General features: G+C 47.2%; 1 long non-coding RNA gene across 1 annotated transcript; it reads left to right on the top strand.

Annotated features, from left to right (window-relative positions):
• The first annotated feature begins 923 nt into the window (after positions 1-923).
• Positions 924-26,475, top strand: LOC115330975. The gene is made up of 3 exons (XR_006076869.1): positions 924-953; positions 9,568-9,782; positions 26,421-26,475. It is a non-coding gene; the product is annotated as an uncharacterized LOC115330975 (long non-coding RNA).

Raw genomic sequence — 26,475 nt, 5'->3', positions numbered from 1 at the left:
GGGGCAGCGCGGTCTACGAAAACTCCCTATTAGCTCGGTTCGCGAGGACAGATCGGGGCCACTTTCTCAGAGCAGTCTCTATGGCAGTTTCCCAACTGAGTGGTTTAGTAACATTGCCCATACCGGATACGCCTATTAGGTGCCTGGGGACGAGAGTACACAGAAAAGGTCTATACTATAGACCTTTTCTAAAACTCCCTATAGACTCCATAGGGAGTTTTAGTGTGTTTCCCCCTCCGCTAACCCCCTCAGCACGCAGGCGTAGTGGCGGTTTCTTCGTTGCGGAGGGGTAGCGGAGGGGGAAACACGGTCTACTAAAACTCCCTAATATCCGCAAAACGTGATCAGTGCTACTTACGATGCGTTGAACATATTCGTTTATGGCACCGATCGCGCTGATTAATAAAAACAAAAATTTTGATGTCTAACTGAAAGGAGTAAGTAATTTGAGCAAAAGGAGCTGGTGGAGCCACCTCAGAAAACTCCGTGTCGTCATTGTCAAAGAAAAACTTGAAATCGGTTAACATGATCGTCTCTTCGAGTGGTTTCTCCGTGATCAAAAGAGATCGTCTGCTATTTTCCGCCATCGCTGCTGTTTTCTTTTTGCCGTAGCCCAAGACGAAGCCAATCCGCGCAGTATCCAGGTGTTCATCCTGGCCGTTCCAAAATCGAGCACCGGATCGTTTACTCGCGATGTCACGTGGTATCACCAGGAGACAGATTACTCGGATTACTCGAGTACGATTTGGAACATAGCCTATTTGTGCGGTGGTAATCTGGCCAATCAGAGCACGCCAAGGCAGAGCTTTCTTCCCCCAAAGTGACCAATGCGCCGTGTGCGCGTACACGATTGGCCCTCTCCTGCCCACCTCAACCGTTTACTACAACGCCGACACACACATAACGGTCATGTTTCGAAAATACGCGTCCCGACCGACAGCTCCGCAAGCCCGGTAAGTGTTCGTGGACAAGGGGCTCGTGTGCACGTTTGCTGCCTTTGTTTTCTGGACGCTGTAATAGTGAGCGTGTTCATGCCACACTGAAGCCAAAACTACAAGCGCGTGGTGAAAGTGACCCCGCTGCATTTATGCTGGTATTCCGCTTTTATTCTGGGTGACGGGTCTGGCAGGCGCACTTGCGTACGGGTTCTAACACCCCTGCCTAGTCTCGAACGCCGCTCAGGGTAACCTTCTGGGGTAACCTTCTCATGTAAATGAGTATTATTATTAGTACTCGCGAAAACTAGACGTTCGCGCTTTCACCCTTTCTTCAAGTCGGGAGGGATAGACGCCGCCGACAAGAGAGCAGTGCCTTCCCGTTGCGTGCCCCTGATAGGACTGTTGTGCGATAGATGGGTTCACTCAGCTATGTACAGCCTCCAGATTTTTCACCAATATCGTGCGAACGCCAACCGACCGGTAGATCAGCGTCTTATCGCGTCGTGAAGCAGCAAGTCAGCGAGGCGAACGCGTCGCCAACCGACCGGTAGATCAGCGACTTATCGCGTCGTGAAACAGCAAGTCTGCGAGGCTAGGCATGTGCTTTCTGCAACACGTGCATAGTCTCGCTGACCTATTCACGAAGAGCTTCTTAGGCTACGATCACTTAGCTAAGAAGCTCGTAAGAGGAGAAATCGGCATTCATGAACGCGTTTTGAAAGAGGCCCTGAGTGCCGGGTGCAGTCCCATCAGGCATAGCGGCCAAGAGCGGGAATCGAGGAGATGGCGGGAGTAGCAAACGCGCGTTCTTGTGAAAACGAACGCGCCTCGCAGCTGCACTTGATGAATTCCTCAGCTCTTCTGAGAGCGAGACCGGCGAGACGACGAGCTTCTTACCATCACCGCGATTACCGGCGATTGCTGCGGTAGCAAGGGGTGCCCTAAAGGTATGAACTTCGTGAAACGTGTCGCGAGGTTACCCAATCGGTATGCGGTGATACACAAGGGAATGTAGCAGCATATTATAGAATCTGCCTTCAAACGTAAGCGTTTACGGTTGCTGACGATTCTTGCAGTTTCTTAACATATTGAATTAAATTCTTTATTTGTATTCCACGTCAACACTATAGAAGTTAGGCTGGGCTAAAAACAGGGAGTCGAACAGGTCATTTTTCCTGTTTGATTTGGGTTCAATTTTGTCCTGGTTCAGTTCTGGTTTAGTGATGATTTTGAAATAACTGTTCGGTTAAAGGTTCCACCAAGCGCGAACCAGTTTAAACCGGTTCTCAAAAAAAGAAAGTCCACAGCTCCCAGTCATTATAAAGAAAATGTTAGTTAAACACGGCGTCATCGGCATAAAAAATATTAGGTCATCAGAAGCTGCGCTGCGGAAGCGAGGACTGCAAAACAAATCTATGCCCTATTTCATTTTGTGACCTTGAATTTTAATGCAAACACCGCTCGATGAAGATTACGTGGTTATACAGGTGCTTGAAAACAGTACCAAAGTAGTGTACTCACATGTGAAGTCAATCAGCCAGCACGCACAGTGATGCCGTGATGGTAACATGCACCACACTCGCAAACTACCCACAAAATACAGATTTGTTGAAAATTATTAAGACAGCAGGAGTTTAGTCTGCCAGAGTATGGCAACATTGTTAACATCTGTAGATGAGAAATTTATCCGCTGCAGTGCGACTGCTAGTGTGGGGTCTTCAACGCATATCACGCAGTACTGATGCACAAGCACACGCCGGTACGATGGTCATCCAGATCGAAACTGCACCCACACCGCACGCCCGAACGACTTGCTCAAACGACATAGTTGAAAAGGAGAAAGAAAGCAAAGGCCCGTCGAAAGACGATTAAAAGAAAGAAGGAAAATACAACGGGCGTCTTGCTGTTTCTAGAAAACTTGTGTTCGCACACACACACAAAATTACTTCAAGCAGCGTCAAAAGCTCTGGGCGAGTGGCGTTCCGGTGACCGGCGTCGCAGTGTTGTGCCTGTCGTGGCTTTGCTTCTTGGTGCCTCCAGATTTCGCCACTGCGGAACAAATGTGCCGACAGCCGTAAGCTTTTAGTTTTCACTTCCACATTTTTGTTTGCTTTATCCTTGCTTGAGGAATATTACTTGGAAGCAAGAAAAGAACACACACACACACACGTGTGCACAAACAAGAGCTTTTTAGCCTCTCGGCATAGTTAGTAATACTTAGTTTCACTTTACGACGTGCCGTGATGGACACTACAAGCTGCACGGGCCTATCCCGAGTTCGTAGCTTGTCTTGTGACTTTGCGCTCTCCGTGTCGCTCCGCCAAACTGCAAGGACACGTGGCGCCCTCAGAGCCACGAATAGGCTCCTGTGGCTCGTAGCATCTTTTGCGGCTCATCGTAAGGTAAAACAAAGTGTACACCTCCACGCCGACTTGCTGATGCCAATTCGTGCTGTACAGGGATGGGCAAAATACGTGCAAATATGTATTGAAATACAAATACAATATACTTTGTCAAAAATGTATTTAATTACAACTCTAATTACATTTCCAAAAAAGCATTTAAGTATAAGATACAAATACAACCAAATGTATTTGGTCTCCTCCAAATACTTTTCGAAATACATTCCTCAAAATTTGCGTCAGCGACTTCAGGGCACCTGCAACAGGTTTCTGTGTATCTCATTTTAATTTTGCATCACACACTCGGGAGTTAATCTGCGATAGTAACGTAATAGAAATATAATCACAAAAAAATGTAATCACTTGAACGTAATAGGTGAAAAATGTGCAGAGCTTCAAGCAGCTTTTTTTTGTCGATTACATTTTGGTATAGACCAACGAAGAACCGAGACGACCAAGATGCGCAGCACTAGCTAGAGAATTTTTTATTGTTGCAACTCGCACCAGTTACGAAAATCTGGACGACCCCCGCATTTAGAATATTCCAGGCAAAAATATGGATGGAAATCAGGCTGGAAAGCATCACAAGTTGTCACAGGCACTTATTTAGCCAGTCTGCCCATGAACGTCGATTTCGTCACTATTCTTGCCCTGGACTAGCACCGTAATCACAAAGTCACTAAACGCTTGTGCTTGATTGAGAGACACTGCATTCGGTGCAGAACATAGTTTTCTTCCTGCTCTGGACAGTGACAATAAATTTGAGGGATGCATTTCTGCCCACAAAATTGTATTTAATTACAATTGTATTTGAAATACCCACATTTTAGTATTTAAATACACACGTCAAATACATTACCCAATTTGTAATTAAATACAAATGCAAAATACACAAAGTATCTTAAATATATATTTCAAATAGTATTTGAAATACTGCTCATCCCTGGTGCTGTATATAGATGTGAAATATACTTATTTGTTGCATTAATATTCAGCTGTCTTCATGTCATTGCTGTTTGTTTCGTCAAAACTGAGCCTCTGACGCCACTGTCGCAAATATTTAATTGACTTTGCGCCGCCATCCGGAGGAAGGCGCAGCTCACATTTTATTGCGTCGAACCGTTTCCAATGAATCGGTAACCCCACATGAGATTAAAGGGGCCCTGCAATCATATTTAAGGGTCTAACTTTTTTTGCGGTTTCCACGTTTGTTTGGGTTTCGGGCAAGCCAGCGGGCACGGAGAGAGTAACTAAATATCATTGCGTCAAATTTTAACCGGATGACGCGGAAACGTCCTCCACCTACGGGGGCGACGCACGGTGTCGAAAGCGTGCAATATGTGAGGTCTTTGGTCTTGACCTTACTACTGGTCAGAGCTGCTAAAAGCTTTTTTTTTAGTCTAAATACAAAATATAAGTGGCGCGAACTGTTTCAATTATGTATGAAAGTAGTTTTTGTTCAGTATTTTAGATCAGAAAAGAAATAAATGCAGTTTATAAAGTACGGAAAAAAGAAATGACCCGTCGACATACTCGCCACCAAGCGGTGGAAAAGACGGCGCATACTAGAAAGAGGTAGTGGGATCAGTCTTTAATTGCGCAGCAAATGCTTTAATTGCGCAGCAAATGCCCTGGCCGCCCGCTTCATACAGCCTATCCAACACATGCTTTAGTGGCGCCCTCTCGAGCCGTTGACATGGAATGCGGCAGCCGTGAGTGCTCGCTGAGCTCACTACCCCTCCTCCAGTTGACAGCCACGACCAACGACGTCGTGAAGGAAATTATTTTTTGCTTGTTTTTGCAATTTTAATTTGCCTATAACTTTTAAAATAAAGTGAAATTCGAGAAAAGAAAAGTTTAATTAAGTTACTACGTTCAGTGCACTCAGGTTCGGTGCAAATTAAAAACCAGTTAAAAAGTTGTTGCAGGGCCCCTTTAAGGTTCCGTTCCGATTCGGGCTCAATATCAAATGTTTGATTTTGGTTAGAGTTTTCAGTTCGGCTTGACACCCTTGTTAAAAGCTATATTCTAATTGTGCATGATCACAACAGCCGCTTTGTTGCATCTCGCGGTGCCAAGAACGACACCTTGTCCGTCTACAACTATTCAGTTTTGGTTACTTCACTGAGGATGTGCCATTTTCATCCTCGAAGGAGTATAAGCTAGTGAGACAATGAAGACGTCGGTCACCTCCGGTGCAATGATGCTGTTTCAAGAGCCACTTACCATGCGCTAACAAACTGTGCTCTCAGCCCGTAATCCCTACATGGAAATTGACACAGCGTGCATAAGAACCGAGCCCATTCCATTCCCACTTCATTCCGGGCAAAAGGCGTCTAATTCCATTCCCATTTCATTCCCCCAAGCACTGCCGCCATTCCATTCCCATTCCATTTTGAGGTCGTGAAAGTGCGGAATGATTCCGGAATCATTCCAGTTTCAGAGTGGCAAATCCGAAGCACTGATCCATACGGTTTTTATTTCAGCTCAATATCACACAAAACAAGGAGATAGAATCAATGAGAGTCCTTTTTCGATGACAGCGTTTGTCACCGCTGCCTTGGAAAACAAGGAGATGACGAGGGGAAGAGATTGACCTCTTAATCTAAAATTGAGGTCAGCGATCAAACTATTAATACGGGAAGGGTCCACAAGGGTCGCATGGGCATATTCCATGCAGCAAGCAGCCGGTCGTGGGCAGTCTGTCTCGGCGGAGGATCGTAGGAACAGGTTGGAGTGCTTGCTAGGCCTGTATTCTGCCGAGCTCGCCCTTGGCGGTCGCTTCGTTGGTGGGATCGTTGCCATTGTAGCTTTACCCGGGTTTGTGGATCGAGCATTTATGTTCATTGCGGTCGGTTTCAAGTACTTCTTTCTTTTTTCTTGCTGCTTGAAGTCGGGACGTGCGAGAAGAGCATGTAGAAAAATAAATGTCCATTGGTCGTTTCGACCAAGTAACTGAGCAATGCTGTCGGCCATATTGATTTGATCGTAAAAAGTGCGCAAGACAGCTCCGGAGCTGTCGTAGGATTCCATCGTAACCTATGCAAAAGTTATGTTAATTTTGTTTCATGAATATGAATTTGTTATGTTTTATCGTATGCACATTTTTGGCATAAGATTGTTTCGTGAATCTGGCCTCAGCTGTTTCACGCTGCGATAAGGCGCTGATCTACCCGCCGGACGGCATTCGTAAGATTATTAAAAAAATCTGGAGGCTGTACATTCACCGGTGATAGATATGGAATGCGTGAGGGAGTATTAATATGTCACAATTCACCGTTGTTCTCCTGCCCCCATTCGCGCTAGCGGCGGCATTTATTCGTCGAACGACCTTTCATAGACAGATAATTTCGTCAACACAGCTATGTTTCGTCGACAGATTCATTTCATGCACATTACCTTGGCTGCCGGCATCCCGAGGGTAGCCTAGGTTGTGGAACCCTTGGTGGTTCCCACGAGGATTGCCATAAGCGCAAGCCTGAGGATATAATCCACTTTCCAGGGCCCGTTTTCTCGAACGCGAACCGTGGGTTAAAGTTACCTATTTTCCCTAGAAGGGGGAATTCTGGGTCACGTGATTGAGGGAGAGCAGGGGCGCCGAGGGAGGAGCACCTACAAGCAAAATGGCCGCGACGTCGCTTAATGAGGGCTAATAGTTCTACTTGGTTCTGCTGAACATTCATATTGATCCGGCTGTTATATTAATGACGCACCATCAACCTATTAGCACGTCAAGCAAAGCGGTAGTTCTGAAGGACTACTAAACTAACCGACGGCAGCATTCTGCGAACGCATCACTCTTCAGCAGTCCGGAATCCAAGACATATGACGATACATAAGCCTTGCTTTTATGGTGAGTAAAAAAATGTTTTGAGAACGAGTGTTGGTATATATTTATACTAACACGTTTAATTTGTTACACTATGCACGCCAACTCGCGAGCAGCGATTACTTTGCGGAGAAAGGGGGTTATCCTTTATAAAGTCTTCGTTCTGGGTGAACAGCTGGGACATTGTACTGTTTTTTTGTTCGCAGTGCGCCGACAGTATGCCGACAGCATCGAGGTTTCTACATATCCCCGGTGGCCAGCAATTCAACGGTGACGAGAAGCTTAGCTTCTCGTCACCGGTGGATCGGTTGGGCAAACGGCCGAGAGAGGGAAAACAGTTGAGATCAGCAGGAATTGCAGAAACGTGCGTCGCAAGGAACAAAAATGAGACTACAGCACCGGCGTTGCCAGACTGGAAGGCACACGGGAAAGTTATGCATTATTTATGGCGAAAGGTATTGAAGGAAATGTTCCTTGCATTTTCAAACATTCGACGACAAACTCTATCATAGTAGCTAAACTTTCTTCGTACCATCTGAAGCAAATAAATTGGTCTTCAAGTACAACATTACTATATTTTGACTTAAAATACCATACTAGACCGATAACAACCAGCGGAAAAAGAGGATAAACAAAATGACTGGCTTGTTTCACCGATAGATGGCGCATCTTACTGCCCAATCAAAAATAATTATTGTTGTTCTATAACCAGCCGTTTATTACAGTACCTAGGTACTTTCCCCTTCCTAGGCACCGTGGTTTACCAAAATGGGTTTACCATCGCTCCGAGAAAACCGGCCCAGGAGTTAAACAGCTAAAGTCGCTTGATGTAGCATCGAATGCGCCAGTGCACGAGGCACGGGTCTCGTGCAAGCAAATGGCGACGCAGCGCTGAAGGCGGCGCAGCGCTAAAGGCGATGCAGCGCTGAAATAAGCAGCCCTTGGAAGCGAATGGTTGGTGGCACTTGGAAGAAACTTGAAGCGTGGATGTTATCAAGGGGCTTTAGGCATAGTGCGACGTCATGCTAGGGAAGGATGGGACCCTGCTTGTGGTTGACTTTGCACCACGAGTACGCGTTTTTAAAGGCAAAGGATGCTGCCAGCAGTTCGGGCATGCGCAGGCAGCCACCATATTTTCGAAAGAGGTACCTAGTTTTCGACGTGCAAACTTAAAACAATGCTGAGCTTACACTGATGGTGTTTGAGCAGTACGTGCAGAATTTCCTGGTGCAGGTGTGATTGCGTTATGAGGAAACAAAATCAATATGCCGCCGACGAAAGATTTTGATGCCATGGAGGGTTGTGTCATGAAAAGAAGCTTTAGTGATGGTTCAAGTCGTATAAATTGCTGGGATCCTAGAGTAATTTGGCGAGGTGCAGCTGTGAGCTCTTCCAGGTGATGAAGTTTTGATTTTGCGAAGCGCTGGTAAACAACAAAAGGGTCACCATGTCGCATTTACTGGTGGTTGTCGGAATATTTGAATATTGGCGTAATGAAGCCAAAGGCGAAGGGTGTCCACGTGGGAAATGGATGAAGTCGCTCCAAAGTCTCGAACAAATATAAATAGAAAAAACACGACGCAATTTACAGAGGCTCCCGCCAAAACTGGCCGTCAGCTTGACCACTAGCATAGTGGTTGTTGGTGCTCTGTCTGCACTTGCACGTACCCGACTGGTTTAATCTCAAGTCGTAACTTACAAAAGTGACCTTTAGGGTGCCAAACTCAAACCTTCGGTTTCCGCCACCAGTCCCAGAACAGCCGTGACAAGGAGTTCTCTGTGGCTTTTCTTTGGAGAAAGGAGAAATACCGCAATCAGTTTTATTCTATGGTCCCTGACAAGATGAGATTTCCAGGGAGAAGTTTCAGTTGTCGCGCTACCTTCGATGCGGCTTTGATGTCTCACAAGCCTCGAGCGTGTGCTCGCAGCCAAAGCACCTCCAGCTCGGGGAGTGTGAGCTGGAGGCCAGGCATCCTTGCCGTTCTTACCTTGCCAGTGGCTGTAGCTCTTAATTTCTCCTAACCAGAGTGGTAATACGGAGGATGCTTTGGCGTCGGTAAAAGCTCGCGGAACAACGGGTCCACCTATAGTCTGTGCATCCGCAATTGATATCTTTGTTGAATGTCATTTGTAGGAGATTAGAGGAAAGGTTTACAGGCAGCATTTACGGTGGGAAAAGGTGGGGCTTCGTCTAAGGTGTCAGTGTTGTTCGAGCAGTTCTCTTCTACCCCTCGCTGCTCTTGTTTACTGTCGAGCAGCGGGCGAGCATGCCTTTCGAAACGACGTTCGGCGCTTTTCGCAGAACGCCGGCAATCTGGCCGCAGTGTCTTTATGTTTTGTTGGGACATGGGGTTTGCTTGAAAGCTTGCTAAAGTGTTGCGGTGTTTTCTGATTGCAGGCTGGGCATCCACCGGGCTGCTTTCAGCGGAGTGGTGGTGCGTGGTGCTCACGAATGAGACGCAGTGTGCCAGTTGTTTCGTGCAACTGTGCCGAGTGATCTGAGGAGAGACATTCCTGTCGTGCGCCCACCGGATTCCTGCCACCGCAACTCGTCTCCTTCGGAACCCCGCCTCGCCGGAAAGAACCACGTCGTCATCGTAAGCTGCTTCAACGGTAAGCGTTGGCGGGAGTAGGAGGCGAGTACTTAGCTTTTGGTACAGGGTTATTGCTGCTTGTGGTACAGGGCTGGCTGGCTGTTACTGCCCCAAGGCATCGTGGTTCAAGCATACAAGTTTCACTTCAGCTCTCTTAAAGAGGTACTGAACTTCCCAAGGACATTTTTTTTAGGTGTCTTGATTGGACATGTATCTCCCCGATAGAAAAAAAATTTCAAGCGCAACATTATCTACTATCTATGTTGCAAGGCACTTTGCGATTCTGTAACATGCTTCTAATTCAAAACGAGTTGCAACATAACTTTTGGGGGGGGGGGGGGGAAGGGAGGGGGGAGGGAGGGAGGGGGGGAGGGGGGAGGGTGAGGGAGAGGTTTATTTCCACGGCAATTATCTAGGCACTTAATAAATGTTTTTAGTAAACATTATATTCACACGGTGTTTTGCTATACTGGGGCTACTCATAGTTTTGAAATTAGCCGCTCCGCACATGTGATATGCATGGTCGCCGCATGTCGGCGGCACATTTCTCTGGTAACTGCAGTACCGGTTCTTCCGATTCTGGCTTTTAATGTTTCCCAGATTTGAACTCTGAGGATGGCAGCTTACCAACCGATAGAGAAGCTGTGTAAAGCAGGTCTGGTTCGGAATCTGAAACCGCCAGGATATCGCGGTAATGGAACCCGCCAAAATGAAAAACGAATGAAAGAAAGGTGACAACATTTCCTCCCTCAATATTTCCATTTGATGCTTCTGAACCTGAGTAGCTTGCAAGGCTACAAGAACTTACATGCCCAGCTAGATAATTAAGAAAAAAGCCTGTGCATTGGCCCTTTCTTCATGTTATTCCTTTGGAAACAAAACCTGACATGTGAAAACATCTTTTGGGAAAAACTATGCACTTAAGGGGTTAATGAAAGATTTTTTTGGTTCCGTGTTATTTTTCGTAGTTTGGGCACGTACAGAGCAAGTCATTGCAGTCTTTGGTAAGGATGAGACCGACATAAACATTTGCACCTAAAATTATGTCTGCACTATGACCATGACATGAGGGTGACACGCCACGCTCTCTGTTACCCTGCAGACTTTCTTTCTATGGCAAAGAAGCTTTTTGGCATTATTATTCACCATGCTTGGCTCGCCGCTTTCTCTGTGCAGAAGAAAATATGTGGGACCCTTTTTTTTTCATCTATACTGCCGAATTTGGTACACAACCCTGCTCTTCAGAGTAAGGTCTTTGCTGTGGCTGGCTCGACCATTTCATTAAATTGGGCATGACTTAACCTTGATCTGTCGTGCATGAACTACTAGTGAGTAGCAAACTCTGCGGCAATCAGGGAAAAAAGCTGTCGGGTGCAGCTTGACGGGTCCCTAGCCACCTACAGAAAGCAGCAACAGAGCCGGGAAAAACAGTAATCAAGCGAAAACAAAAAATTGTACAAAGATCGTTGCTATCACAACATTTTAAGCACAAATTTTAATTTTTTTTTTTTTAACATTAAGGCATGACGGATAGCAGAGATAAAATCATACAAAAACTAGGCACAAAGACTACAAAGAAAGGCAACTACCTTTAGCTGCTGGAGAAAAAGGGTGATTTTACTTTTCTTAGGGATAACTTATCCCAATCCATACTTTTTAGCCATATACAAATTGAGTAGATTGTATGTGATATTTGTGATGTCTGTGCCAATTCTTTTTCATGGATACCTTTGCCATTGTTGCAACATTGGAGGTTTCTTTGGTTGTGCATGGCTGTGCTTCTGGAACACTCCATGTGAGTGGATGTAGTCTTTGATCTCCGAGTTCATTCCAGGCCAGAAGATGCACACTCTTGCTCTTTGAAGATAGCTTTCACTTCCTTGGTGAGATCCATGAGGAGTTTATCAAATGCGTAAGCATTTATACCTCTGGTGCATGCAGCCGTCTTTTGTTTAGACTGTCATAGTTCACTGGTCTCATGTAGTTGCGGCGCTGTTCCTGCTGTGTTCTTTCGCTTTGTTTGTGTGCTCGTTACGTCCATTTTCCCTTGTTCTTGCGGGGGTCACAATGACAGGAGGTGCAGTTCACCACGCATGCACCGTCATGCATTTCCCAAATCACTCGGAAGTGCACGCGTGCGGGCTTGGTCGTCGTGGTTATTGTGTCGTCTTCTAGCTCATTGCCGCTTCGAAACTGCACTCGCGTTAGAAAATTCATACAACTACGCATACCTACGTGGCACACACATTGTCCAAATGTTCAAGAAGATTCCTGCTCGTCGTACTTCAGTGTTAGTGTAATATTCTAAGTTGAAAAGGGGACCAAAACTACATGGTAAGAAAAGGTGGTTGCCGTCCAATGATTGAAGCAGACGCCCGGAGGCGTAGAGAAGCAGACCAGCCAAGTCAAGGGTCAGCGAGCATCTGTTCTTTTTCCGCCCCGCGCAAGGCGCGTGCCGTTCGCTCGTGTTTATTGCACGGTCGGCGTGAGACCGGTAGCACCATCTTTTTTTAATTCAAAGAATACAACATTCTCCCTCCCTTAACAGAAAAAGAAAACCCGGGAGGGGAGAATTACGTTAGGACACTTAAATATTAAAAAAGAATGCACTAAAAAAAATCGAGCAAGTATCATTATCGCATTTCACGGAAACGTCCAGAAGTACTGTGCAAAAAAAATATAGTGATACCTGACACTGCGCAAAGTCTTAACACTGGCAGAAAGTCTTAATACCTGCAGTACACAAAAGTCACACGCCACAGAAAAGAAAAATTGTTCACACGATTGTCTTTAAGAGCACAGCTTTCTCAAAATATTTCACGTAAATGTAGTAACTCCGACTTCCCCCTTCCATGAAAAATAAATTTGTACTTGTAGGTAAATGACCATTTTAAGATATTTCAATATGATGATACATGTTACAACAAATCAAATGTCCAGGGCACCTTTGTGAGTGTGGTTAGTAGGTTAGTAGTGTGATAAGCATGCAGTGTAGTTTGTATTCAGTGTTTGCCATGGACATCTGTTGTTGCACCTTGGCCAAGGTTTTCCTATGACAATGAGACTGTTCAAAACTATGCATGATAATCAAAATAATATTTAAAGCACATCACTGGACTCAACCTGCCCACTGTTACCTGACACCGCCATGACGTAGTCCTTGAACTTTGCCGGAACTCTCTTCTTGCGGGGTGGTCGGGCTGGTACCGGTGGTGGCGGTGAAAGAGTAGGCGGAGTGTGGTACTGCGGTTCAGTATTTAATGTTGAGCTGGGCCGAGATCCGAGCGGTGTGCTCGCCCTCGGCGGATGGAAGACTGCGTCGGACGGCTGGGAAGGCTGTGCCCCAGCAGACTTTGAAGGAATAGAATGACCCTGTGCCACAGCAGGTAGGCAAGGATCCACGACGGACCCAGGTCCTGGGCCAGCAGGACCAGGAGACACAGCAGGAGGAGGCCCACTAGGCCCTGGCACAGCAGAGTGCTCAGGTTGCACAGCATGCCCGAGGTTTCCCAAGGAACCCAGGCCAGCAGCTGTAAATGACGGATCAGACTCCACAGGGAAACCCGGTTCGGAAAGCGCAGCATCTGGTTCCCCAGGAGAGCGGAGTACTGGCTGCCCACTGTACCCTTCAGGTGGTGGAGAACCACCGACAGATGCTTGGATATTATGTTCAGGAGCACGGGTAGATGCATGGTGGACCAAAGGATGTGTATGTATATGCCTATAAGTGGGAACATGCATTGTATTTTCATCTTCATCGCTATCCCAAGACGGATCAGGAAGGTCCACAGGAACAGGAGGCAGACGAGATGTCTTTGTTAACTTCATAGCATTCCAGCGTCTACCGTCGTCCAGTCGATATGTGGCAGGCCCCAGTTGTGTATGTATCCTATGAGGTTCAGAGTATGTACTATTCAGTTTATCATGATGATTGGGCTTGAATACACAAACTGTTTGCCCAAGACGAAACTGTGGCGGTCGTACAGCATGTCAATGATCAAAGTAGGACTTCATTTTCTGTTGATATACGTGGACTCTTTTGGGAAGCTGATTTCGTTTGTCGGAGAAGTTATCTGGAACTTCCTTCGTAGGCATACCTTGTAGATCAAGTCTTGAGCGATGAATCCGCCCGTGGAGAAGTGATGGTGCAAACCCAGTTGCAGGATGCACAGTTCGACGATGTGCTTCTAGATGATCACGAACAGCATCAGGAAGCGAACGACCTTTTACTACAGCGAGTTGTAGGCAAGACTTCAGGACACGATTAAATCTTTCGACCTGCCCATTACATTCAGGATGATACAGAGCTGTTGTCCTATGTTCAATACCATGCTGATGCAAGAAATCTTGGAACTCACGAGATACAAATTGGACACCATTGTCAGAGACAATCTCACATATCCTTCCCGGGAAAAAACGTTCTTCAGGAACGATATAACTGTGGCTGACGTTACGGAAGATGTAGCTTGGACTTCGGGCCACTTAGAGTGGTAATCTATGAGAACAATGAAGAATTGCTGAAACGGTGGCGCACGATCAATCGGGCCAACAATATTGATTCCGAGCTTCTCCCAAGGTTGGCTTGAAAACTTAATTGGCTGTAGAGGAGCTGGTGCCGCCTTGACTGTTTTGTCCGTTGAGTGACACACTGTGCAATTTTCTATCTTTACTTTGATCTGTTGGTTCATCTGAGGCCACCAGTAGTGTTTGTGGATTACACTTGTGGTTCTTGATATTCCTTGGTGGACTTCATGCGCCAGTTCAATTATATAATCACGTAGTTTCACAGGAACAACCATCTTTTCTCCTTTGTATAGAATCCCTTCGTTCAAAGAAAGTTGATCTCGTACCTGATAGTAAGGTCGTAGATCTGCAATTGAGTTATCGTCTTGCGGGCAGGATGAAGTAGTGTAACGAATCTTTGATGGCAGGACTGTGTCGTTGGCCGTAGCCTCTTGAAAACCTTGTTTAGACAATGGAGCCATGATGGTAGAAACTACTTCCTCGTCGAACTTCATGCCTTCTTCAGTGTCGGGCACTGGTAATCTTGAAAATGCGTCAGCGACGACATTGGCTGCCCCTTTCTGGAATTCCATCTTGAAATTGTAATTCAACAGTCTTGCCGACCAGCGGGTGATTCGTAAAGGACGAATTCCGGAACCTTTGTTTGAAAGTAAAGTAACCAATGCTTGATGGTCAGTTCAAATGACAAACAATCTTCCCCACAAGTAAACATGCCACTTCTCACAGGCCCAAAGACATGCGAGTGCTTCCTTTTTGCCAGTTGAATATCTGCGCTCAGCATCAGTCAATGAGCGAGATGCGAAAGCCACAGGACGAAGTTGATTACCATACTGTTGTTGTAAAACAGCACCAAGACCATACTGTGAAGCATCTGTTGCCACGACTATAGGTAATGTCGGGTCAAACATGGACAAAATAGGAGCTTTCTGGATGGAAGCCTTTACATTCTGGAAACTAGCCTCGACTTCCGGAGTCCAGTTGAAATGAACACCCTTACGAAGAAGTCTACGCATTGGCTCAACGATGGTGGAGCAATGTGGGATGAACTTACTATAGTACTCAACAAGACCCAAAAACGCTTTTAACTTTACTGGATTTGAAGGTGTTTGAAAATTTAGGACTGTATCTACCTTAGATGAAAGGGGTGCTAACCCTTTCATGGAAAGAAGGTGTCCCAAAAATGAAAGTTCTTGAACTCGAAAGACACCTTTACGATTTAATTTCATTCCCGCTTGGGAAATACGACACAACACATGACGGAGGTTCTCATCGCGTTCCTTCAAAGAGGATCCATAGACGATGATATCGTCCAAGTAGAACCGGACACCAGGACAGTCCTTGAGAAGTTTAGACATGATTTGTTGAAATGCTGCGGGTGCAGATGCCAACCCAAACCAACTCTCTTAAATCTAAATAAGCCCTCATGTGCGATGAAAGACGCGAGGTCCCGACTCGGCGGGTCGAGACGAACTTGATGATATGCAGATGCCAGATCCAGTTTTGAGAAGACTGCTGCTCCACGCAAAGAATTCAAAAGTTCATCAATATGAGGAAGCGGAAATGAATCTATGACGACAGCTTTGTTCGGCTCCCTAAGATCAACACACATTCGGATGTTACTGTCTGGTTTCTGTACGATGACGATGGGTGACACCCATTCAGAAGCATCGACACGTTCAATGACACCCTGTCTTTCTAACTTGAAAATTTCTTGAGAGACACACAATCCCTTAGAGTCATCGGGAGACGTCGGAGCTTCGATTGTACAGGTGGAACAGTATGTCGCACCTTAACCTTATGTGTATGGTTTTTTACCAGACCCATTCCAGGACTGAAAAGATGTTTGAATTCTTCGAAACCTGGTGGCAACTTTGATGTATCTCGTGTGGATGCATTTGATGTAACAGGAACATTGCTTGTATTTCTATGATGACTTGTTGGGTCTATATATGCAGAACTTGATGGACTCGCCTTCGTAGGATGATGGTGTGGTCGTTGAAGTCCTTGACTCTCAGGATGGTGTTGCGGACTTGAATCGTCCAGGACTTTCGGTGTGGTTTCTTCAGAAACCGGAAGTGAAGGTGAAGATGAAGGACTGTTTACATCCAGAGCTGAAGCCAGTCCGGAACTTGCAGCTCGTTGCAACCCAGAAGATGAAGGACTGTTGATATCCGGAACTGATGCCAGTCCGGAACTTGCAGCTCGTTGGAAACCAGGAGGGAGCGTGGCTTGATGGGACGACACGGTGGCCGGTCGTTGCTGCGGTTGGGTCGCTGATCTCACATCAGGTCGTGGTGCTCCTCTCCTTTCAGCTGTGTTGGTATATAAACTTTGGTATTTAGCACCATTCAAAACAAGCTTCAAGTCGCGGACAGCATCGATGCCAAGTAGTGAGCGTCCAGTCTTAGTGGCGTAAAATTCCAAAGCTGCCCATCGATCTTTAAAGATTACTTGTCCAACAAAGCATCCCAGGACAGGGATCGCATCCTGCATGTAGTGTACGAGAGTCTTCGGTAGTGGATGTAACTTTATGCTGTTATCCCTGTTGATTTCATGAAATGCACGTTCACTCAAGATTGATACAAAGGAACCCATATCAACAAGGAGGTGGAAAGGAATTCCATTTACCGTGATCTCTGCCATGAAAGCGTCTCGATACACGGTGCCGCTGTCGCCTCGCTCCGCCACCTCGACAGGAAGCGGGTTGTCTTCCAGGAACGTCACACTTGACAGCTGATCCTGAGCAGGAGGGGGATCCGCCAGGCCCACCAGGTTAGCCCTGGCTCCTCTGGACTGCCGGTCGGCGAAGGTTCGCCGCGAGTCACGGCCTTGCATTGGAAACGAAGACTAACGCCGGTCATACATGAAGGCAGAGGACGGTGGACGACGGCTCCGACAGACTTCCGCGAAGTGGCCCAACTTCCCACACAGGAAGCAGGTCGCCTGAGCCGCCGGGCACAGTGCGCGTTCATGATTATGTCGGCCGCAAAAGTAGCAGGATCGCGACCTCCCCATCCAATCCGTGGCGGAGCAGGATCACGACCTCGCTGCTGCGGAAAAGACCGCGCCGTAAACCGGGGCACGTGACCAGGGACGGCCGTGGCCCAAGACATCCTGGATCCAGGCTACGACGGGGATACGACGGGTGGAATAAAAACAAAAAACGTTTGTTTTTATTCCACTCTGAATAAAGGGCAGAGGAACCCGAAATTGCTCCCACCGAGGTGGGAGCCAGCTGAGCCATGATGCCCCAACTTGGGCGATTCGCCCACGGGCATTACCCCGCGGTGGTCATAGAGCGATGGGCCCAGAAACACCGCATGCCGCCCTGCAGACACCGCACGGAGAGGAGCTTGAGGTCGTTGCCCGTCAGGCCCAGGCTTTGTAAGTCCCGGGCACTTTCTGGCGACCACACTCCTCGGAAGTTAAGGGTCACCGTGGTAACCGTGAGAGAGCCCGTTCTCTCCCCCTGGACCAGCCGCCGCAGCTCCACCCCGGAGTATTTGTCCTTCTTCTGGTGGTGCAGGAAACCCAATCCCATCTTCGTACCGACGACTTGAGCATCGATGATCAGGGAATCCTGCCCCTTGTAAGCCACCAGATCCGGCTTGAGAACTCCTTCTGGTAGGGAGTAGTGGGGCTCCCACAGAACAGACCATTTGAGCTGGCTCAGCCGACCGGACACATAACGGACGAGGTTGTCGTGCCTCTTGATCCGATTACGGTGTCCCCGGTGGCAACACTGTAGAACGTGCCCCAAGCTTTCAGGGGCACGACAGCCAGCTCTGCAGGCCAGGTCCCGTGGGCGGCCCCGGCTAGTCCTCTCCAGGGTGGGCTGAGCGTTGATTCTCAGCTTGATGAGGTCGATAAACCGGCGTCCCCGCAGCAAACGGGTTCCATCCGAGATCCAACGGTGAGCTGCTGGAGCCTTCCCGGATTCACGAAGGGCCGCCCCGTCACAACTCCGATGTAACCGTGCCGCCCACATCCTTTGGACCGCCTTCTTGTCCCGCAGCTCAACGCCTTGATAGTAGCAGGCGTCCAGCGCCTTCTGCCGGAAGCCCACCAGAAGTGGGCAGCGCAAAGCCTCCGCACAGCCTGGATGATCGCTGAAGCGTAGGCCCTCGATGCGGCGGAGGCGCATGGATGGAATGGACGCCCTCAGTGACACCACTCCCAGGCCTCCCTCTCCCACAGGGGCGTTTGATAGAATGTCCAGCGCAGCGCGAAGCGCGAGGCGCGTGCTCTTTAATTCTTTTTCCTTTACAAGCTGTACATATATACAACGAGACTACAGCGCTATATAAGAGTCTGTGTCTCACATCTTCCCTTTTCTAACAAGGAAGTCAGGTGGCGTAACGTTTTGGTCGAATAACACATCTTCCACTTGTCGTGTGTGTGTGGCTCGTGTCGGTACAAGCAGGAACATTCGGTGTACTTTTTCGACGATGGGTGGTTTCGGCGGTCGCTTCAGGCATCGGGACTAAGTGTGTCCTGTTGCGGCGAACGGACGTATCGCCAGTGTCCACCCAGTATGATCTCGGCTCCTCAGCTGACCTGTGGACAGTGCCGAACTTCTCGAGGTCCACTACCCAGACGTCCGTGTCGACGTTCAAGTCAGGAAGATTTCGCACCCCATGGCGGGAATCAAACCAGAGTTTCTGCTTCTTCCTGCTTTCTTCTTCGTACGCCCTTAGTTTCTCTTTGTCTGGGAGACGAGGAAGCAGGCTGTTTGAAGAAGTTGGAAGAGTTGTTCTGATTCTTCTACCCATTAGTAACTCCGCAGGTGAGTAACCGTTCTTGAGGGGGCTCGCCCTGTAGGTAAGAAGGGTCTGGTACGGGTCTCCCGACTTTTTCAGGGATCCTTTGATTATTTTTACAGCAGCTTCTGCTAGACCGTTACTTTGTGGATAGTGGGGACTTGAAGTTGTGTGTCTAAACCCATATTCTTTCGCAAACAATGCGAACGATGAATCGGGTCCTTTGGAAAACTGTGGTCCGTTGTCACTGACGACTACCTCCGGTATGCCGTGTCTTGCAAAGATGGACTTGCAGTGTGTGACGACAGCGTTGCCAGTCAAGCTAGTGAGCTTCACTAACTCGGGAAACCTCGAGTAGTAATCTGTGACAATCAGCCACCACGACCCCCCAAGAAAGAAAAGGTCCATGCCGACCTTTTGCCATGGTCTTTCCGGAAACTCCGTGGGCTTCAGTGGCATTTTCCTGTTTCCTTTCTGTTGGAGGCAAGTCCGACATGACTTCACCAAATTCTCAATGTCAGCGTCGATTGTTGGCCACCAGACTGCGTTTCTTGCCCTCGCGCGGCATTTATCTATGCCAAAATGGCCTTCGTGCAGAATGCGAAGAGTTGCTTCCTGGAGCTTTTTCGGGATGATGATTCTGATGCCATGCATAAGGACGTCTTCGACTTCGGTGACATGGTCTTTATGCGGCCAGAACTCCTTTAGGCAAGGCTGCAGATCACGATGACTTGGCCAGCCTTTTTGTGTGAAAGAGCGGAGTTGGCGGCAGGACTCATCTTCTTCTTGTTCCCTTTTTAGCTCTCGCAACGAAGGGGGAGCAACTGGCAGCGTTGAAAACAGCTGGTTTATGTAGCCTTTGATCTCTTTTTCCAGCTCGTTGTCTTCGATCTTCCCTTGCAGCGGAGACCTCGACAAAGCGTCAGCGGCGGTGATGTCTTTGCCTGGAATGTACATGATTTCATAAGCGTACCGCATTAAGCGCATGCGCATCCTCTGCAGTCGAGGTGTCAGGTCGTCAATCGCTTTCGACCCAAACAGCGAGACAAGAGGTTTATGGTCCGTTTCCAGGCAAAACTTAGTTCCGCAGACGTAGTCGTGAAACTTCTCGCAGGCCCAGACGAGAGCAAGGCCTTCCTTTTCGATCTGAGCGTAACGGCGTTCAGTCTCGGTTAGTACTCGGGAAGCATAGGCAATGACAGCGTAGTGACCGTCGTCTTGCTGCTGACGTAGGACAGCGCCCAGGCCATACGAGGAGGCATCCGCCGTGACTTTAGTTGGTCTCTCCGGGGAGTACATCGCGAGGACTGGATCTGATGAGAGTAGTCTTTTCCAGTTTGAGAATGCTTTTTCCTGCGCGGTCTCCCAGACGAACTCTTGCTTTGATGACAACATGCTTGACAGTGGTTGTAGCAACTCTGCCATGTTAGGTACAAAACGACCTAAGTAGGTGGCCATGCCCATCAGCCGTCGGAGTTCAGTCTTGGAGGTTGGCCTCGGCATCTCAGTGACTGCTTTTATCTTGTTCTCGTCAGGTCGAACGTGGTTGTTCTCGATGATGTGCCCCAAGTACTGTATCTTCGTGACGCCAAACTGGCATTTGTCTCTGTTCAGGGTCACGCCTGCGTCTCGAACTCGCTCTAGAGTAGCGCGGAGTCGTTGCTCGTGCTGTTCCTTCGATGATCCCCAGACAAGGATATCGTCCATGTGGCAAGCAACACCTTCAAGACCCTGGAGAATGTCGCTCATGCGCCGTTGGAAGTGTTCCGGGGCAGAGCAGATACCAAATGGTAGGCGATTGAAGCAAAAGCGACCGAAGGGCGTGATGAAAGTGGTCAGCGCTTTACTCTTCTCGCTTAAAGGAATCTGCCAAAATCCTGACGTGGCATCCATTTTTGAGAACCAGGTGGCTCCTTGCAGCGTCCCAAGGGTGTGTTCCACCGCCGGAATGGGATGCCATTCACGTAGGACGAACTTATTGAGCTCTGTGTAGTCTACACAGATCCTCAGTGCTCCTGACGGTTTGGGTACCACCACCATTGGAGCACACCAAGAGGTGGGTTCTGTTACGGGGTTAATGACGCCGATTTCTTGCATCCGTAGAAGCTCCTCTTTTGTCTTCTCATACAGAGGTAGAGGCACCCGACGAGGAGACGTGAGAGCATGTGGAGTGGCGTCAGGTCGAAGCAGTATGTCACACTCCTGTTGTAACTTGCCAAGACCTTGGAAGACCTCAGGGAAGTCTTTGTCGACGTTCAACACCGAAACAGAGTTGAGGGAGCTGAACAGTCCCAAGCGATTGATGGCTGGCTTGCCAAGAAGAGCGGTGCGGAGTAGCGGAAGGATGTAAACGTCTTCGACGCTTTCTCGGTAAATAATAAGTAATAAGTAAATAATAAAAATTATTTACTTAATTAAAATTTTATATTATTTTTATAAATATATAAATGTACCCAGTAATTAAAACAATCCCTATTTGTATAAATTTAAAAATGTAAGTATTTTTAGTTTACTTCATTAGCAAAGGTGAATAGACCCCCAACTTGTCAAAATCATTGCCCCGTGTGAACTGGGAACGGGAAAGGCATTTGAAGTCCGACTGGGAATCGCTCCAACCAGTTACTTTCCTAGCTGGTCCTAGTTCACTCCATTCCCAACTGGGAGTCAAACCAGTTGACTCCCAACTGGGAATGGTTCAAACCAGTTGACTCCCAACTGGGGATGGTTCAAACCAGTTGATTCCTCATCTGGTCCCAGTTGGACTCCTATTGGTCGCAGTTGGACTCCTATTGGTCCCAGTTGATTCCCAGTTGGTACCAGTTAGTCCCAGCTGAAACCAGTTGAGGTGCCAACTGGTCCCAGTTAGAAATTTTCGCCTGGGCTAAGCATATACAAGAACATGGCGAGGTGCCGAAACGAAGACATCGGAGCACATATAAGGGGAAAAACACACATGGCCCCAAACATTGCTGGAGTTCTAGCCGAATTCGCTTGCCCCCGAGAGACCAAGCAGCCCTCTCACACCGTACCCGGGCTGGACGGCTGCTGTGTCGTTGATCTCAAAGGTTGATCAGTTAATCATTTCAATTTCAATTTCTTATATGTTGTCACAAATGCAGCTAGGATTCCGCGTGTTTTCTGAGATTTTTCTCATGAAGTCGGAAGATGTTTGTTTTTAGTTCATTTTTCGCTGATAATTCTGGGTTTATCAGAGTTTATTTTTGTCAAATTCCCAATCTTTTAAATTCGGATTTAATTTGCCTGTGTTGTTATAATTAAAAAAAAAACTTCAAAAACAAAATAAAGTCCGGGTACCATGACCCACTGTCTTGAAGAAACCTCAAAGGGCAAACCCCTTTTGTGAGTAGTTCTACGTATATATTTCAAAGGAAACTGAAGTGGCATGCCCCAGGACCAGTGACACTGTGCTCATATAAAGTTTATTTGTAAAACACCATCTTTTTTTTTTTCTGTCGTTTTGATTTTGAAAGTTTGTGTTTTTCAGAAAAATATATCGACGGAAAATGTACCGGCGATTGTTCTCGATTTTCGTTCTGGTTGGCTTAGGGGTTCTAGCATTCACTTTTCGCCAATTGAGGCCGAAATAAAGTATGTTGTGGCCTAAGTATGCTCACGTGCCTAGGAGCCTAGGAGCGCTTGATCTGGTTGTGGCAGGAAGTATCCTATTTATTTGAACCTAGGCCGCTATTGATTCTATGCCGACCCCTCAAAAATTGAAAGAAAAAAAAACAACCCTCGATTTTAAGTTGAATCAGAAGAAAAAGAGAAATGCAAATCTACCAATTAAAAATAGAATAATATTGCCACGTGCGCCGGCGAGCGAGCGACCACGTGCGTGGCCGAGTGGTTACCGCGCTTGACTGTCGCGTGGAAAATCTAGGTTCGATTCCAGTCGGTGGAATGCCCTTCTATTTATTCTTTCAACATTGCGTTCTCGTGAGTTCGAGAACATTCTCGACTGATCGAGTTCCGAATTTTCTGGTCGAGAATGTTCTCTAACTCACGAGAACACAAAATCGTCGATCTGCGCGTCGATAACCAGGGACTCCTCCTCTTTGTACGCCTTTTATTTACGGAATATTTTTACAGTGATATATGTAGTGCAACATGGAATGGTTCACTCAATATATAGCTCTGAGTGGGTATCTTACACTTAATGGAGACCAATACCCATGAGGAAGGACATTCCTTGGTCATCCTGCTGAGCAACAGAGCACAGCCACAACGGTAGAGTAGAGAGCCCTGTTGGAAAATGACTAGTCGAGGGCGATCCTGTCTCGCGCCTGTGACATTTTTCGCTGAACAAGATTGTGTCTGGGACTGAGGACGAAGAAGAAGTGTTGGTGGCGCGAGGAGGGACATTTTGGTTTTGGAACGACGAGGAAGCAGGGCAATTGTCAGGATGGATTTTACCGCGGTCATGTAAATATTAAACCAAGTCCTTTTTATAAGTCAGTTCGTTGCCCCACTCATTACGCATAAAGCCCCTTGCCGTTTATGCCTTCTTTCTGAACATTATTTGTTCCGATCTTTATGAATGAATATCCTCTATGCAAGATATAAGCGATGCGTTGTATATGACATGTTCGACTCTAACACCGCACCGTGAACTTCTTTCATATATCGCGGGTGCATTAAAATAGTCACATCTTCAATGCTAAAGTATGGGGTTTGTTAGTATGGTAAACATACAAATACCCAAAGGTCATGCCATAAATAGCTTACGTATTAGGCAGTAGGGTGTCCAGCTAAGTGAAAGCAACGGTGGACCTTCCCGTACTTTGTTCCGAAGCAAACAGGCATTCACTCGACTTTTGACGTCAGGTGGTCGACAGGCTGGTTCATCTTCTGCTTGACAGTTGGGTAAATAAAAAAAACTAGGCAACGAGGCAGCGACGGCGCTGCGCCAAACAGACCAACCCCCCTCCCCCCATCCCGCTTTCTCCCCTCCTCCTCCTTTTTTCCCGCACGCGCATGCGTATTCAGACGAGCGCTTCCCTGCGACCTTGATGTAGACGAGAAACCTCTTCCGCTCATTCTTTTCCCTCTGTTTTTGTGCTTCGCACAGGTAGCGAAGGGCGGAATACTGACGAATACTGTTTAGTTTTTTACGGTTGGTCGACAGTGATATTTTAGCCAAGTTGACCAATATTTTACGGTTATTTTTTATAGTGTACAACACTCCCGCATCAACTGGAAGCCAAGCTGCAAATAGTCGTGCAATTGAGGAAAAAGGGTGGGGTTGCTCAGAAAACATTTCTAAGCTTCCCAGAAAAGTATAAAAACCGGTCGAGTGCGCGCAACCGGCAGCCTCGAAATTTGGCGAGTGCTGATTTTATCGGATTTATCTGAAAACGCAGAAGCCACATGGGCAATAATTATCTTGGACCATTTTTTCCTAGTTTGTACTTGGGACCATTAGTTCCGGGACCATTAGTTCCGGGACCAGTTATTCCGGGACCATTTGTTCCAAGACCATTTATTCTGGGACCATTTGTTCCAGGACCATTTGTTCCAGGACCATTTGTTCCGTTTCCCGAGACGCTCATTGGGGCCAACTAACTTTACGCTGCCTAATGGTACGTTTACACTTGCGGATCCGTCAGCGAATCCGCCCAGCTTTTCCAGCTGAGGCGAAACGCTGGGCGGAAAACGCGGCGGCGAGCCGTATGGGTCCGGGACCTATTTCTGCCGCCGAACAAGGCGTTTCACTGACCGGAAGTGACATTGTTGCGCAGCGCGACGCTGCTCACGTCATGAGTATGCGTTGTTCTGGGAGCAGCAACGGCCTGGGAGAGACAACCGAGCCCGAGGTGGGACCTCTCGCGCCTTCTCGTCATATTTGTTGGAATGTTACGAGAACAGCTGCCGCAGCCGGTGCCGCCGCTCGAAGGAAATATATGTAAAGGCAACCCGCTCGTCGCCGCCACTGCCGGGAGCGTATCCGCTCCCGCGGCACCGGATTTCTTCTCAGATGTAAACATACCATTAAAGTACACGCAGGGCTATTCACAGACCTCCAGCTTGTTATCCCTTGTCAGTTTCGGTTTCCTCACATGTCCTAGTAGTAGTAATCTGGGAGCAATTTTTTTGTGAGGACATTCGTCCTCGCAAAAAAAAAAAAGAACAACAACAACAAAAACATCACACATGCAACATACACCGCAGCATTCGTTTCAATAAAGAACAAGCACAAAACAAGCATTGCAACCAGATAATTGATAATAAGGTGGTCCCAATAACAATGTGAGGCACGCTGCGCTAACCGCATACTTTTCGCGGTAAAGATTACTGTTGCGTAGGGGTGTGCGAATAGTGATTTTTGAAACCGAATCGAATACGAATTGAATAATTATGGCACTGAATCGAATACGAATAGAATAATTTTCAAATAGTCTGTTGACTGCTACTAAAGGAGAGTACTGATTAAAAAAAAAAAAACTTTTCTATAACGTGTCTTAAAATCATTGTAACAATCCGACTAGACGACGATGATTAGACTTCTAATATATATATTTAAATAGAGACAAAAGCTACTAAATTGTTAGAATGCTAAACATAATATCAAGGTCCACGCGGATGCTGAACGTAAAATCACAGTTCGCGCGGAACTAAGAAAAAAAAATCCTACACCTTATCAGATTTTTTTTCAATAGCCATATGTGAGTGAGATGAGACAGTACACTATACATCTGATTTTCGCAGATGAGGAAATTGAGAAGGCTTGTTACGTCAGCTTGAGGTACTTATAGCTCCCATGCAAGAAAGCAAGCTTTTCCACGTGTTCTGCAGCAAGAGACTCTCATTGGCTTGTCACAGTGTTCGAGCACGTTGCGAACAGTCTCTCGCTCGCAACCTGGGTTGCGGAAATTGCCAGGTATTGTCGCGCCTCACATGCGATAGTTTTATACTTTTCTTTGCCTACAGTTTGCTACCAGTGGAATGGGCAGTAGATACGTGGCAAAACTGGAGTGTGAAGGTAGTCATAGACCTCTTGTATTAGACAACTTGGAGCATCAATCTTTTTCGGCAATACCTAGATGTTTAATATCTTCCACACTGAAGGCTGCTCACTGGTTTGATTTTGCTGTTCGGTGCAACTTTCTTCGGACGCGAGCTGTGTTGAGTATGGTACGTCCTGAAGCATTGTACTTAGAAGGAACTTTACATTCTCTTTTTCTTCCTCGCTGTAGCAGATGTCTTTAAATCGGGGACCAAGGGAGGTGGCAAGGGCATGAGGTGACTCTTTGTTTACGTTTAGGAACCTTGTTTTCACTGATCTCAGAAGATTCTGGGAAAATGCCTTGCCTTGAGTTCCACTTGCGTCCTCAGAAAGCAACATCTTCACACAGTGAACAAGTGGAACAACCATGGAAAGCGTTGGGAAAGACTCTGCACAAGCAGCTG

The sequence above is a fragment of the Ixodes scapularis genome, unplaced genomic scaffold (genome assembly GCF_016920785.2).
Source record: "Ixodes scapularis isolate PalLabHiFi unplaced genomic scaffold, ASM1692078v2 PGA_scaffold9__187_contigs__length_104089568, whole genome shotgun sequence".
NCBI lineage: Eukaryota > Metazoa > Arthropoda > Arachnida > Ixodida > Ixodidae > Ixodes > Ixodes scapularis.
Note: the sequence above shows the minus strand (reverse complement) of the source record. Positions and strands in the feature narration are given on the sequence as shown.